The sequence below is a fragment of the Diospyros lotus genome, chromosome 4, assembly GCF_014633365.1.
Source record: "Diospyros lotus cultivar Yz01 chromosome 4, ASM1463336v1, whole genome shotgun sequence".
Taxonomy (NCBI): Eukaryota; Viridiplantae; Streptophyta; class Magnoliopsida; order Ericales; family Ebenaceae; genus Diospyros; species Diospyros lotus.
The window spans coordinates 35,207,365-35,223,745 of NC_068341.1; the positions used below are offsets into that span (position 1 = coordinate 35,207,365).

General features: G+C 33.7%; 1 non-coding gene across 1 annotated transcript; it reads left to right on the plus strand.

Annotated features, from left to right (window-relative positions):
- The first annotated feature begins 1,097 nt into the window (after window positions 1–1,097).
- TRNAQ-UUG (transfer RNA glutamine (anticodon UUG)) lies at window positions 1,098–1,169 on the plus strand. Its single transcript has one exon. It is a non-coding gene; the product is annotated as a tRNA-Gln (tRNA).
- The last annotated feature ends 15,212 nt before the right edge of the window (window positions 1,170–16,381 follow it).

Here is a 16,381-nt window from a genome sequence, read left to right on the forward strand (position 1 = left end):
AAGGTTAAGATAGACGTTATTTATAATAATCTTAATCCTGAATTAATTCGGATTACCTCACGGTTCTCTATAAATAGGTATGCATCTATTTCAAAAAATATACGTCTTTGATAATAACGTAAATATTGTTATCGAGCTTCCAGAATATATAATATTTGACTTAAGTATCGGAGTATTTGTATTAGAATCCTCCCACGTCATCTGATTTTTTTTTTTCTTACAGAGTTAGACAGTCAAACGATAATATTTCTCGTTAAATAAATTTATTATTATATCTCGACAATAATAATTTTATTTTTGTTAACGGTATTTGAGTATAAATTAAAATTACTTTGCTTATAAGGCTGCCTGACAAGATATTAATCAACCCACATATTCAACTAGAAATTGCAACCCGAGAAAATTAAGATGCAGATAAGTGGCGGGATCTTTTTGGTGTTACCATGTATAAAAATAAGATTCATAATTCACCAAACTTTGTATTTTGTAAAAGTTAAAAGAGTAGAATTGTGTGTAATCTTACTTAATCATTTTATGCTAAAATTAATATTAAAAAAATATGGTTATTTTTATATTGAGCACAAGGAGTGAGCTGCTTGAGCAATCTTTCCTTTGTACAAAGTAGAATTATTGTAGCTCCAACGAGCGTAGCACGAATGGTTCACAGAGTAGAAGATTGCACCAAGGATGCAGGTTCAAATCATGACAGTCGTAGTGTGGGAGTTTCATCCTCTTGTGGGGTGACTCCTTATGGATACTATGCACAATACCTCCTATTTTGGGATCGTCGTGTATCATAATTAACCCTTTTCACATACATGAAACGGTGTGTGAGGGTCTTAATACGAGGAATTTCACATTTTACACCCAAAATAGAATTAGTATAGGAATTTTGAGACACAGTTGTGGGGATCTCAGGGCAATGGGTTTTACCTTTTAGTCCCAAAGCAGAATTATTGTTTTGTCAAATCAGGAGAGGCCATGGAAAAATTAAATAAGCAAATAAATGGGCAGTCTCTGATTTGGAGAGTTGACGCTTTTGAAATAAACTTAAAAATATCAATAAAGATGATTTAGGAACTACAGCCAACCGAACAGGTTCCATGGTGTAGTGGTTAGCACTCTGGACTTTGAATCCAGCGACCTGGGTTCGAATCCCGGTGGGACCTTTTATTTTGAATAATAAAAAAATTATGAAATTGAATATAATAAAATGAAATTCTATTAACATTAAAATTTATAGGACTTTTTTTTTTATAAATATAAAAAAATATTATTCAATTTAAAAATAAACATAAATTTTATAATGTATTTAAACAAATATATAAATATAAATTTCATCTCAAAAATTATGAAATTGAATATAATAAAATGAAATTCTATTAACATTAAAATTTATAGGACTTTTTTTTTATAAATATAAAAAATTAGTTATTCAATTTAAAAATAAACATAAATTTTATAATGTATTTAAACAAATATATAAATATAAATTTCATCTAATGAGAGATTCTCATATCTTTCATATTTAAAAATTAACCTCTATCTATATCCAATATTTTTATCTTTTTGTCATAATATTAAGAGGTGTTCTTTGATAAAAGATGAAATTGTTATGAATAAAGACTAAAGGCATGTTCTTTTGATTGTTTTAAATTTTTAATTTTTCAAAATCTGAAAAAGTGTTTATTTTCATATTTTCTAAAATGCACTTTTAAAAATAAGAAAAAAAATTATATAAAAAAATCAAAAAATTTTGTAAAGAAAAATTTTGGCTCCATTCTCTTTGCTTTTTAATTTTCAATTTTGAATTTTGAATTCATTTTTAGTTTTCTGTTTTAATAGTCTATTTTGAGAAAATTGAAACGCGTTCTCTTTATCATTTTGACAAACTATTTCTCAAAACAGAAAATTAGAAAATGGTTTCTCTCTGAAATTTTGAAAATAATTTTTTAATAAAATTTTATTCAATAAATTTGATTATTCAGTAAATTAGAAATATTTAATATTAATATATTATTAAAAATATATATACATTTTAAAGTTAATGAATTTTATAATATTTTTCCCATTATAATAATAAAATATGAATAAATAAATAAATAAATATGTATTGAGTTTAGAGTTTGTTTTGGATGAAAACATTCAAAACAACTTTTTGTTGTTTTGAGTTTTCCTTACAATTTTATTATTATTTTTTTTTCAAAAATGCATTTTTAAAACCAGCAAAGAGAACGCGTTTTTGTTATTTTAAAAAAATCAAAAACTAAAAATGACTTGAAAACAACAAAGAAAACACAGCTTTTATTTTTTGAGTGTTTTTAGCCAAAACACTCCCAAAATCTGAAAACGCGAAAAACGTGTTCAACACTCCTCTCCAACCCGAGTGTCCATCTTGTAACATTTTCGTGGCAGCAGCCTTTTATTCTCTCTTAAGAACACCTCTGTAAATCATTGATTTTGTAAAATCCAACCGTCTGATTTTGGATTCGATCATATTTTCATCGTGAAAGTGACCCGATTTACAAGGAGGTAAGTCTTTTAGTCTTATCAACAATTATTTTTAGCACAAATCAATGATATATACATATGTACCTGCGATTTGTGTCTGGCCAGAGGTTTAAGCTTAGATCTATGGAGATTCGGTCGTTGGATCTTGCTGGTTTTTGAGTATGTTGGTCGATTAAAATAAATGTGTCAGGTGGCTATCTCTGATCGCTTGAAACCACCGGCCATGGTGGGCAGTGGCGATTATGAGTGTATTTTTTAATTTTGGCAAAAAATTAAAAATAATATCTATGAAAATTTAGCCGTTAAATCTGACTCATTTTGATGTATATTAACCCCTTTGTCTTAGCATTTCTAATAGTAGGCTATGATCATGGGAATTTTTAGCAACAATGATCGCTGACAACTGTTAGTGGCGGCAATTGTGAACTATAGATTAAATTAAACTTTTTAAAATTATAGATTTATTCTAAATATAAATTTATTAAATTTAGTTAAATATTAGGATATATTTTCAAATAAATTTTATGTAAAATTCACTTCATTCCAAACGTAACCTATACTTCAATCCTAATATCATACTCATCAAACACAAATCTCAACAATGCTTAATTATATGATGTTTTCGTGGACACACATGGAAAACTTTAAACTTGTTAACATATATCATGTGATAAATCATAAATCTTGAAGTCTAATTATATTATTTGTAGCACCCATAAACAAAATTTTATGCTTAATTATATTTATGAGATGTAGGTGAAATGATTTTCTAATCTTTAATATCAAAGCAAGTTTTATTTTCCTCTAATCATATGAAAAAAATGGTAATGTTAATGATCTTTGACAATGAACTTCAATCTTGTAGCCGTTTGTCAACATATCTTGGGCCACTTTCATCCGAGCCCTAATCACCTGAATCTTCTTTGTTTTTCACTCAACAATCTCCAGTCTAAGTAATGCTCTGTCCCCAACCTCAGCCCAACAGATAAGGGATTTGCATGGTCTGCCATACAACACTTTGCACGATAATGCTAAAGTGATAACTGTTATTGTACACAAACTCCACTAACGGCAAATGGTCATCCCAGCCTAGGTTGCCCGGAAATGGAAACGGGAAACGTTTCCAATAGAAAACGGAAACGCGAAAACGACATTTTTCTAAAAAAGTAAGAAACGGAAACGCAGGGTAAACTGTAAATTTAAAAAATATAGGGGTGTTTTTATAAATATATTTTTTAATATAAAAAAAATAAAAAAATTAAAACATAAACAATAAGCATAAATTCTATAATACATTCAAATAAACATAAATATAAAATTCACAATACATTCAAATAACCATCAATAATATTTAAAAAATTCTATTATCCATAACTTAGTAATTAAAAATAAATAGTGAATTTAAATAACAAAATCAAACTTATATATACTATTAACTTATATATATTTTTGCATATATATATATATTGATACGTATACTTTTAACTGTTAATATATATATTTTTGCATATATATACATAAATATGCATACTGTTAAGGGTTGAACAATAAACATATATAAAACTCTTAACTTATATATATTTTTGCATATATATATATATATACTGATAGTGTTAACTGTTAACTCATATATATATATATATATATATCAAGAGAGAAAGAGAAAGAGAGGGAAGGGAATTACTTACAGAGTTACAGTTGCAGAAAGGAAATAAAGATTGGCATCGGTAGCGAGAGAGCTGGGAAAGAAGGATCGGCGACGAGAAAAACTCGAAGGACGATGGAGCACCGCAGCAAACGACGAAAGGCTGAGAATGACTGGCGGCGAGGACGATTGAAGGACAGGAAGCAGCTGGCAGCCCGACGAGGGCGATTGAAAGAGAAGAAATGGCTGGAAGAAGAAGAAGAAAAGAGAGAAAAAGGGAGGATAAAGTTTTTATAGAGATCCAGTTGTTGGGCAACACGCTGAAACGCGTTTCTGGGCTAGAAACACGTTTCAGGTAAGTCCTTTAAATTCTGAAACGGCCCAAAATTTTTCAAAAATTACACATACGGCCCGAAAAACGTTTCGGGCCATTTTTCGCGTTTCCGAAATGGGAAACGGTTCGAAAACGCCGAAACGGCATCTCCGAGCCGTTTCCGTGCTTCACTGATCCCAGCTACCATAAAATTGCAATACATATGCTCGAAGCATATCCACTAGGGTCCGTATAGTCTACTCCGATTACCTATTTGTCTGCAAATGGAACGCTATACTAAACGTCAGCGGGGTCTCCAAGGCATCTTGCAACGCCTCCCAAAAATGGGATGTAAATCTAGGATCACGGTCAGATACTATATTGACTAGGACGCCATGCAATCTCATAATCTTCTCAATGTATAGCTTAGCCAAACGATGCATAGGGTACTTTTTCTTAATAGGTAGGAAATGCGTCAACTTCGTCAGCCAATCAATAATTACCCAAATAGCGCCGTGACCCTTACTCGTGTGGGGCAACCTTGAGACAAAATTCATGAAAATTGTAACATCCCGCATCGAGCTATAGGAAGGACCAGAACAACTTACCATGATGGGTCTACCCGAACTTCCTAGGGGGTTACCCATCCTTGAGCTTCCCAAGCTTAAGCACGCCAAACTTAGGAGTTCTTTGCCTACATTCAGCCCAAAATATATTCAGCTGGTGTTGTTTCCTTCCTTACTTATCCTCGATATATACTACCCCTCTTTGGGCTCTCGGGGTATTACATTCTTCCCTTCTGAGTACATGACGTCCTCGTCATGCAACCTTACAATTGGTCCCAGATCTCCCCCATTTGCATGGCTGATGTGGGATTCGTCTAAGGTGCCTACACGCACCCCCCTTAGGGACTTAGGGTCCTCGCTGACGTTTACCCCACTACCGCGCTCAAAGGCTCGGGGGTGGGCTCTGATACCACTTGTAACATCCCGCATCGAGCCATAGAAAGGACCGAAACAACTTACCCTAATGGGGTTATGCAAACTTCCCAGGGGGTCACCCATCTTTAAGCTTTCCCAACTTAAGCACGCTTAACTTGAGAGTTCTTTGTCTATATTCAGCCGAAAAGGTATCCAGCTGGTGTTGTTTCATTCTTTACTTATCCTTGATATATACTACCCCTCTTTGGGCTCTCTGGGTATTACAAAAATACTGTCCCACTTCCATTCTGGAATAGGTAACGGTCGTAACAATCATGTAGATCTTTGGTGCTCAACTTTCACCTGCTGACACATTAGGCAACGTGACACAAACTCTACCACTCTTCTCTTCATACCGTCCCACCAAAAGTGGGGGCTTAAACTCTAATACATCTTATTGGCACCTAGGTGTATGGTATAGCGTGACTGGTGAGCTTCTAACAAAATCTCCTGTCTAAGTGCTTCATCGTCTAGCACACAAATTCACTCACAGTATAACAACAAACCATCACCCTTCTAGCTGTATCCCAAAAGACTAAATCTCTCCATATCACCAAAGATCTGTACCAGCCTCTCATCACTTTGCTGGCATTCTCGAATCTGATTCAGCAAACCTGGTTGGATACTCATGTATGCACAACATATCACAGGCCTCTTGGTGTTGCAGAAACAATGAGCTCACTCATTTTCTCCATTAACAACCACTACTAGACGATCATTGTCGTAATTGCTTCTCCACGACAACTCAACGCATCAGTCACCACATTCGCTTTCCTTGGGTGGTATAAAATACTCTTATGGTCGATGTATATCTCCACCTTCTCATTGTAAAGATAGTGTCTCCAAATCTTTAACACAAACACCATAGCTGCCAACTCTAAGTTGTGGGTAGGATAATTCAACTCATGCTTCTTCAAGTGTCTGGATGCATAAGCAACCACAAAATCGTCTTGCATTAGCATGCATCCTAACCCTGAATAAGAGACATCACTATAAAGTGTGAACTTCTCACCGCTTCTTGGAATAGTCAAACCAAATGGCATAACCACAAATTCATAGTGGTCATACCGCGTGCGAAATGTTATTCTCGAAATGTCTTCATCCCTTACTCGTACCTGGTGATACCCTAACCTCAAGTCAATCTCGGAGAATATAGAAGCTCCTCGAAGTTGATCCAATAGGTCATCCACTTAAGGAAATGGATATTTATTCTTTAACGTGACTTGATTCAATTATCGGTAGTCAATACATAACTGCATTGACCTATCTTTTTTCCTCACAAATAACACCGATGCTCCCCATAGCGACGTGCTCGACCGAATAAAACCCTTGTCCAACAAGTCCTAAAATTGCATCTTTAACTCGTTGGCGGCCATTCTATACGGAGTCTTAGAAATCGGTTGAGTCCCTAGCAACAATTCAATTTTGAAGTAAATATCCCGATGCAACGACAATCCTAGTAACTCGTCCAAAAAAACATCGAGAAAATCCCAGACTACCAGAAGCTTAGATAGCTCATTCTTCTCTCCTATCGTAACTGACACAAAGGAGAGATACGCCTCACACCCATGACGCATCAATTTCTCTGCCTTCATTATTGAAATCATTGGGTTTGAAACCATTGGCTTAACTCCTTAGTATATAACAATTGGTTGTTGCGAAAATTCGAAAGATATAACCCTTCGACGATAATCAACTTTGACATAATGCCGCGACAACCAATCCATACCAAGGACCAAATCAAAGTCCTTAATAGCAAGCACTACCAAATCACCTAATAATACCTTGTCATGCACCCCAATTTCACATTCTCTAATTGCCTCATTCCTTACCAAGATAGCACCACCAGGAGTGGTAATAGACAAATAGTATGGTAATGAACTCAAAGGAATGGGTACATAGTGCATAACATATGGTGCTATGAAAGAGTGCATAGATCTTGTATCAAAAAGTACATGAACATCATGGCTATATAAAGTAAGAATACCTTGCACAATGTCGTTCATTCTTTCAGCCTCAGCTGCAGTCAAAGCAAATACTCACCCTTGAACTTGTGGCTTATCTATAGTAGTGGGGCGATGCACCACGCATAGTAGTAATGGCGAAAGTGCTCCTTGCATCCTGGGCATTGTCGATCGCTGAGCAAACCTCTGCCTCGATCCTCCTAACCCCTGACCCCCAAACTGTGGTAGTCGTGTACACATATTTTCCCTATGCCCCTTCTAACCACATCAGTAGTAAATGATCTCTCTGTTGGGTGCCACATTAGAAACCTATGGACAATCCCTCCGCACATGTCATGGTTGCCCACATTGATAACAACCTCATTTGCTCTTACTAGAGTCTACTATCCATTTCCTCTTGTTATTATTTCCTACTCCCCTACTTGGTACATGTTCACTCCTCAATTTGTTTTGGTCCCGCTCAATCGCATAGGCTTGCTACACCATGATAGGATAATCCGTGATCTGGGCCCCAACCAATGCATGCCGGATATCTGCTCTCAAGCTTCTCTGGAACTTGCTAGCCATCTTGTCCTCTAACGTCACTAGCTCTGGTGGGTACCGTGCCAAAAAGATAAACTCAGTCTTATACTACGCCACCGTTCGATTCCCTTACACCAGCTCAATGAATTCATAAGTCTTATACTCTTGTACCCAAGCAAGGATAAAAGTCTCGTGGAAGATGTCTAATAACTTTGTCCATGACAGCTCTCAACCTGTAAATCGCTCACTGACAGTCTCCCACCATCGCTCGGCATTACTCCGTAAAAGAAAGGCACCAAGCTACACCTTCTGAGCATCAGTGCAAGCCATAGTTCGCATGTGCTTCTCCACCGATAATAACCAATTCTCAGGCTTGGAAACATCTAGCTCACCATGGAACTCAGGTGGTTGTAATGCTATGAAATTCTTCGAGAGTGCCCCATCGGTACTACCATCAGTCCCTTGAGCCATAGAGGCTTAACCTCTGTCATTATTATTGTGATATAGCCTTAATTGATTGGTAACCAACACATCAACGGCTCGCAACATAGCCACCAACGTCCCCTACATACCGGAGACATTCTGCCGATGGTCCTCACTATGGTCCTGAGGCGATTTCGGCATTAAGGTAGCCTGACCTCGGCCCCAAGTAGGCGATTGTCCATGTCCTCGTCGCACGCTCATGATTCCTTTACAATTCAATGCTTAGAATACAAACTCCTATCGAGGACTCACAACTACCGCTAAACATCCTAACGCCATTCGAAATACTTGTGTGTACAGGTCTGACACGTCCCAACCTCACTTTGATACTAGGACTGTATGGAGCCCCAACTTGACAACCCTTAAGTCAAGGAAGCCGAGTTAGAGTCCCTAGAAAAAAAAAAAAGACATACAAAAATACATAAGAAGCATAATATACATAGATAAGCTATCAAGTAAAGACAATACTATACACAACAAGAACCACTAGCCAGTCGCTAGGGTACTACCATACACAACGATAAAAAAAATAAAAATAAAAACTAAACAACATCCTCCTGCACCCAAGAACAACAACCACTCTCCCAAGGGTCTTCGGTTGAGATTGCCCTATACAAACTCTACCTTGTCAGACCAGACACTGCCCTCGACCTTTGTTTTTCTATTACTTGGAATGATGGAAAGCAAGAGTGAGTCATAAGACTCAACAAGCATAAGGAAACAAAAAGGCTACAAGGCTAAAGACTACCTTGCTAGTATTCCGCACACAACCCGTGTCATGAACCACAACTCAGGCTACACAATAACAAATGCAATAATTCACAAATAATGAACTGAGGGCCCACACATAAGACATAGATCGACACCCAAGGTTCCATACAAAGCTGCATGCAGCCATGAACTGGTTAGCATATCTTGAGTCAAATGCTCTCGAGCCCAAATCTCCCACAACAATTGAGCCGAAGCTCTCTCAAGATGGTCCTCCCATCACCCGAGCATGTGGATTTACATCCCGTGAATAAATTCATCACGAGTAATAATAACCATGCAACGCTACATATAAGGATGCAAGGCTATTGCAACATTAATGATGATACATAACTCCCATAAGCCATGCTACGCCCACATAGGAATATGGATGCCATGCAGATGCTTTCTAAACATACACCTACAGCACACTAGCATGCTCATGCCCTTGCATATTCAACACATGAACCACCTAATGCCAACCACTCATAACCATGCAACGATAAATGAAAGCTGTAAAGCATACAAACACACCCCTAACACCATCTATGAACCTATTCTCGCATGGTTAGGCATCATTCCATAAAATAATTATAAGGCGATCTAAACCTCATAAAATTAAACTAGTGTCCAAAGATAAGGATTTTAAAGTGTAATTCACATACCGACTAGGAACCAATTGACCGAACAATCAGAGAGTATAAGAACTCGCATGGAAAGGAGGAAAACTTGCATAAAAGCAAGGCTGGCTCAAGCATATGGGGGGCCCTAGGCGATAATTAACTTTATAGCCCTTTAAAAAATAATAAAATTTATTAAAATTTATTTTTCTTGCTTTTTGAGATGCAAAGTCATTAATTAAATTTTTATATTCTAATTTAGAAAGTAAATCTTTTTCAATTGATAATATAGCCAAATTACTTAATCTTTCTTGTGACATAGTTGAACGTAAATAAGATTTTATTAATTTTTGTTTTGAAAAACTTCTTTTTGCTGAAGTTACAGTAACAAGAATGGTTAATAATATTCTATAAGCTATCCACGTATTTGTAAAAGAATTTACCTTTTTTATAAAATTTAGTATCGCAAGTAGTGTTTTAATTTCTATAGTTATAATTTCTTTTAAAATTTTTAATTCTGAAAATAAATCTAAATCATCAATATCAGATAGCATATCATGTTTTAGAAAATTTTCAAGATTTAAACAATTTATCTTCAAATTATCATCATCAAACACTTTTAACTTTTCTACATTATAAAGAAAACCAAAATTATCTTCATAAATTTTAAATTGTTCAAATCTATTTTGAAGAGAAGAAATAGCATGATCAACTAAATATGTAAAATAATTAATTCTAAAATATTCTTCACTAGATAATTTAATCTCCTCATTTTCATTCTCATCAAATTGTTTCTTTCTTCTTATTGTGTGTTTTTCACGAAACTTTGGTTCTATATTCATTTGCTCTGCAATCTCTTTAGCAAAAATCATAGAAGATTTAAAGCCAGTTTCTCTATAATTTTTTTAAAAAGCAATAAGACCTTTCAAGTGATCTATTGCAATAGTAATGTCCATATCTTAATTTTGTAAATATTTATTAACTGTATTAACAGCAAACAACATATTGTACCAAATAATCATACCTAACAAAATTTCAAAATTCTCAATATCATGTGTTGCTAAAGAAATAGCTTCACTTTTTGTTTTAGGATCCTCAGTAATTTCTGCTAATTGATATAAAACATCTCTTATTTGTGGAGCTTGAAATTTTATTGCTTTAACGCTTTCAATACTACTTTCCCAACGTGTTTGTGATAATGGTTTAAGTGTCAAATATAAAACATGATCTTGTAAAATTTTCCATCTTTTTGTAGAAGAAGAAAATAATGTGTATATACGTTGTGTGACTCCAAAAAATGTCATAACATCAGCACATGAATTAGCCATATCACAAAACACTAAATTAAGACTGTGACAACCACATGGTATATAAAATGCTCTAGAATTTATATCTAATAATTTTTTTTGCACACCTTGTTGTTTACCTTTCATATTAGATCCATTATAATTATATCAAGTTCAAGATTTTGTATTTTATTTGTGAGTACATTAAAAATACCTTGACCAGATGTATCATCCACTTTTAAAAAATCTACAAAATACTCTTCTATTTTTATTGGACTTGTTGAAATATCTACACATCTTAATATAAAAGACATTTGTTCTTGATGACTTGCATCTGGGGTACAATCAAGTATAATTGAAAAATATTTTGATTTTTTGATTTTTTTAATAATGATATTTCTTATTTCTAATGCTACTCATTTTGTATATTATGACCAAGGTAATGACTATGAATTTCTCCATTTTGTATGCGTCTAAGGTGTACTTGCATTATTGGATCAAATTCAGCAATCGTTTCAATTAAACTCAAAACATTTTCATTATTATCTTGATAAATCTTCTCATTTGTACCACGAAATGCCAAATTATTTTCTGAAAGATTTTTTACAATAGCAACAATTCTTATTAGTACATTATTCCAATGCTCTTTCGCTTTATTTATTTTCTCTTGTAAATGTTTATCAATTGTTTTATTTTTAACTAATCTCATTTCAACATCAATCCAAGTATTCATATTTATAATATGCTCATTACTTGTTTCGTGACTTTTAAGTTTAGTACTAAGATTTTTCCAATCTCCACATCCTTCATTTGCTAATTGACCTATATTTGATTTCAAACTAAATAATTTATAACAAAAATAAAATACTTTATCTAATTCTTTTGAATATACTAACCATTTTCTATCATGTTTTTCTCCATTTGGTAAATTTCGAATGTAATAAATTGTAGAAAAGTGTCTAGAATTTTTATCTTTTGGAAAATTTAAAACATGTCTAATTGGACCTTTCTCAACTAATAAATCAATTAATCTTGAATCTAAATTTCTCCATTGTGCTGGATCATAAATATTTTTAATAGTTGTTTCATTTTTATTCTCATCGATTAAAACATCTTCTTCTAAATTTTCTTCATATTCTTCACTATTTTTTGGTGAATTTAAATTATTATCCTCAAAAATTTCTTCATAATTTTCATCTAATTTTTCATTTAAATCTTCATTTGATTTTTCTAACATTTGTTGTTTAGTATTATTAACAAATCTATCAAGTGCACCTTTTTGGGATTGAATTAATTCTTCTACTTTTCTTTTTTTCTTACGTTTTTCAAATCCAGAATCAAACTTTTTACCAAACATTTTTATTCAAACAATATTAATTTAAACCCTTTAATATTATTTTTTAAAAAATAAAAATAATTTTAAAAATACAGAAAGTAGGAAGGGTAGCACGTGACTATGCTCTTTTAAATGTACTTTCTGATGAAATAACAATAAAACTTGGTATTATTACCTGCAAAAAAAATAATCAAAATATACACCATTAAAAACTAATCATAATATTAAAATAAAAATAACAGAAAGAGAAATACAAAAATAAAATCAATTACCACATTGCTAAATTGTTAATATTTTGTATTCTGTAAGCTGTAAAAATCGTATACAGAGAGAGAAAGAAAGAGGTGGGCAAGAGGTTAAATGAAGCTCGCTCACGCTGAAAATTTCAACGGCTTAATTTCTTGCTGTTGCCCCCAAATCCCAATCTCATAAGTGATAAGTGATGGCTATATATATTCTGTAAATTTAGAAAAGCTAGCTATGTCAGCCAGCAGCCATGAGAAGAGCGCAACCCACACCTTTCTCTCTCTTTCACTCATATCACATGTCACTTATAAGTCAAAATGTCAACCCATATTTATTGCATTTATTGCTCTGCATCTTCATATTAATTATTGCATTTATTGTTGCCGCGTTCTACTCTTCTCTCAATTCTCTGCTTTGTAATTTTTGCTTCTTGGGCCCCCTCTCTTTTAGGGGGCCCTAGGCATAGGCCTCATTGGCCTATGCCTTAAGCCGGCCTTGCATAAAAGAATAGAGAGTTGGCCAAATGGAAAGAGGGTGATAGGAATTTGCCTTAGATTTCTTTTTTTAAACCTCTCATAATACATGGCTGTCGACGGCTTAGCTCAAGCCTCGTCTTAATAAAATTAAACTTCAAAAGGCAAAGGAAATATTAAAATTAAATATTACCAATAGTACTTTCTATTTAATTCTAATTAATTTTTCACTTACCTTAATCGTGTTGTTCGAATTTCCTACTAAGCTTGCTGCCTTACTTCTCGTTCTTCATTTCCTTCCCAACTTCTCCTATTTATAGGCCCGGGCAAAGTAGGTGAGTGGAAAAAATGCCACATGGTGGCATGAGGTTGCGCCAAGTGATGTAACAGCAAGGCCCATGCGAGTCTTGCATGGCGCGACCATGGCCGTGCGGCCTACGCGCATAGCACCCTCGTGGCGCCTGAAACAACGTCGTTTTGGGTGCTTGATGGCTAAAAAAAAATCCAACATTTTTTCCTCTTGTGCGCGAAATCAAACCCACGACCAACAGCCAACCAAGCCTCCTTCCCTGCCTGCGAGTGCTACTTGGTCTACCAACTCTCTCACTTCACTTATTAATATGCATATTTTATATTTAAGGGAATCCCATTCTCAGTTTCTCAAATTGCACTTAAACCCCAATTTTTTTTTTTTGAAATTTGCTGTTACTTTCTCATTCAAAAATACATCAAATTTAACATCTTTTACCTAATACCTCAAACCTATAAATTGACATTAAATCTTGGATAAACGGGTCATTACATATATAAAACATATGTGATTAACTAAGCAAGAGAAGAGGTACGAGTCAAGTTACAAGGCTTTTTAGCTGTATTGTATTTGAATTCTTCCTGCCTCACACAAGTACAATGAATATAATTTATTATATTACATGAGTCAAATTAATTAGGTATATTATATTGGCTCCCTTGCAAGCCATTTCTCCAATTATGGCCATATGTGCTTCCCATTTGCAACTCCAATCCACTAAACCATTTCTCCAATTATGGCCATATGTGCTTCCCATTTGCAACTCCAATCCACTAAACTGTAATGTGCATATTTTATATGTATTAATTTGGTTGCTAGCCATTCTTAATTGCTCCTTGGGTCCCACAATAATATATACATATAATATTCATATACTTCCCTAATTACCTACAAGAACCATACCCACATGTAAAGTGCTTAATGGGCCCCACAGTTTGATCTGGCCATGTTCAATTGCATTATGCCCATTTCCATTTCGTGCTTAACATATATATGTACCATGATTATAATTAATTAACTATGAAATATGTATATAATTAGGATAATGCTATTTGTATAGATAGGATTTTTATAGATAGTTTGAATGACTATTTGGCCCTTTTTTCTCATCTCTCTCTCTCTCTCTTTTCCTCCTCATTCAACACCGCCTCTCACAACATTTCTCTCATCGCTTCCTTGCCCTCACCACTCGCCATTAGTCGTTGCCTCACACTTACCGCCTATCGCCAGTTGCTGCCTTGCATTAGTTGTTTGCGTTGCATCCTTGCTTGACAGCCCACCGCCGCCTGCCTTGCCCTCGCCACTCGTCGCGTGCCACCGCCCACTGTATCCTTTCTTGGTTGAACGTCGATGCCTCATTTCTCGCTTGGCCAACTGTTGCCATGAGAGGCGAGGTGGCCAGGCGAGGATACAGCGGGTGTCGAGTGGTGATGAACAAGACGGGCGGTGATAAGTGAGGTCGACGGGCGACGGTGATTGGTCAGGCTAGGATGTGGTGGCGGACGACGAGGGTGAAGCAGTAGAGGGCGGGTGAGGCGGCGATGACGACAAGAGGAAAGCTATAAGAAGCAATGCTAAAAGGGAAATGGGAGAGAGAGAATAGAAGATAAGAGAATATCGCAAATTTATCGTAAGAATATTACCTATAAACCCCCTATAAAACCTCTTTGCATGCATAACATGACTCGTATAATTAACTTCACTTCTCAGTGACTCCCATCGACTGATGCCACGACTTGAACCATGCAATTCCCAATTGCATAATATACATATATATGTAATTTGAGTTGATTATTTAAATACATAATGTGCATGGACCATGCTTGTGTCTATCAAGCCAATTTCTCCATACAAGTGTCCAATGGGCCCACGTTGTGGGTTGATCCATGCTTTCTCAAGTTGCCCTTCATATTTAATATATGTATATTGCATGAATATAATTGATTAATTTTATATCTTTTTATATATAAAAGTAGAATAGTCTGAAAAAAAAATTAACTCTAAGACTTGCATTAATAATTAAAATTTTTAATTATTTTGAAATAATAAGTACTAATTACTTTAAAATTAATAATAAATTTTAAATACATGAGTTTTTCAATGTTAATCATAGATTTTTCAATACATTATTATGTGAATATTAAATATTTAATTAATCCATCAATCAATCAAAAATAAATACTATTTATGAGGAATATTAATAGACATTTAAAGTATTAATTAAATCACAAAAAATTATCCATTAAATAAAATCTTATATTTATATAATATAATAATATATAATATCTTTATATATATATATAAAAGTATATTAGTTTGCAAAAGAATTTCCCCTCCCCCCCAAAACTTGCATTAATTACTAAAAGTAGCAGTAATTAAATACTTGTGTATTTCAATAAATTAAAGATAGTAATTAAATTAGAAAATTAAGCATGGGTTTCGAATACTATTTATAATATTTATTTATAACTTAATTTTAAACTCAATTAATCTTCTCATCAATTAATTCCTCAATTAATTAAAAATAAGTATTATTTTTTATCAATATTATTAATTAAAAATATTTATAATATTATTTTTGACTAATTCCTCAATTAATCCCTCAATCAATCAAAAATAAATATTATTTCTGAAAAATATGAATAGACAATTTAAACTATTAATTAAGTTATAAAAAAATGCTCATTTGTATAAAATAAAAATAATTTGCATTTAGTACTTATTATTCCAAAGCAATTGGAGATCTCCTATAAAGTACTTGAACTTTTCATTATCAATTAAATAAATATTATTAATAGGAAATTTGAATAGACAATTTAAATTATTAATTAACTCATGTATAGATATATAATTTCTCAATGAGTTAAAAATAAATATTTTTTTATAAATATTATTAATCAAAAATATTTATAATATTATTTTTGATTAATTCCTCAATTATTAAA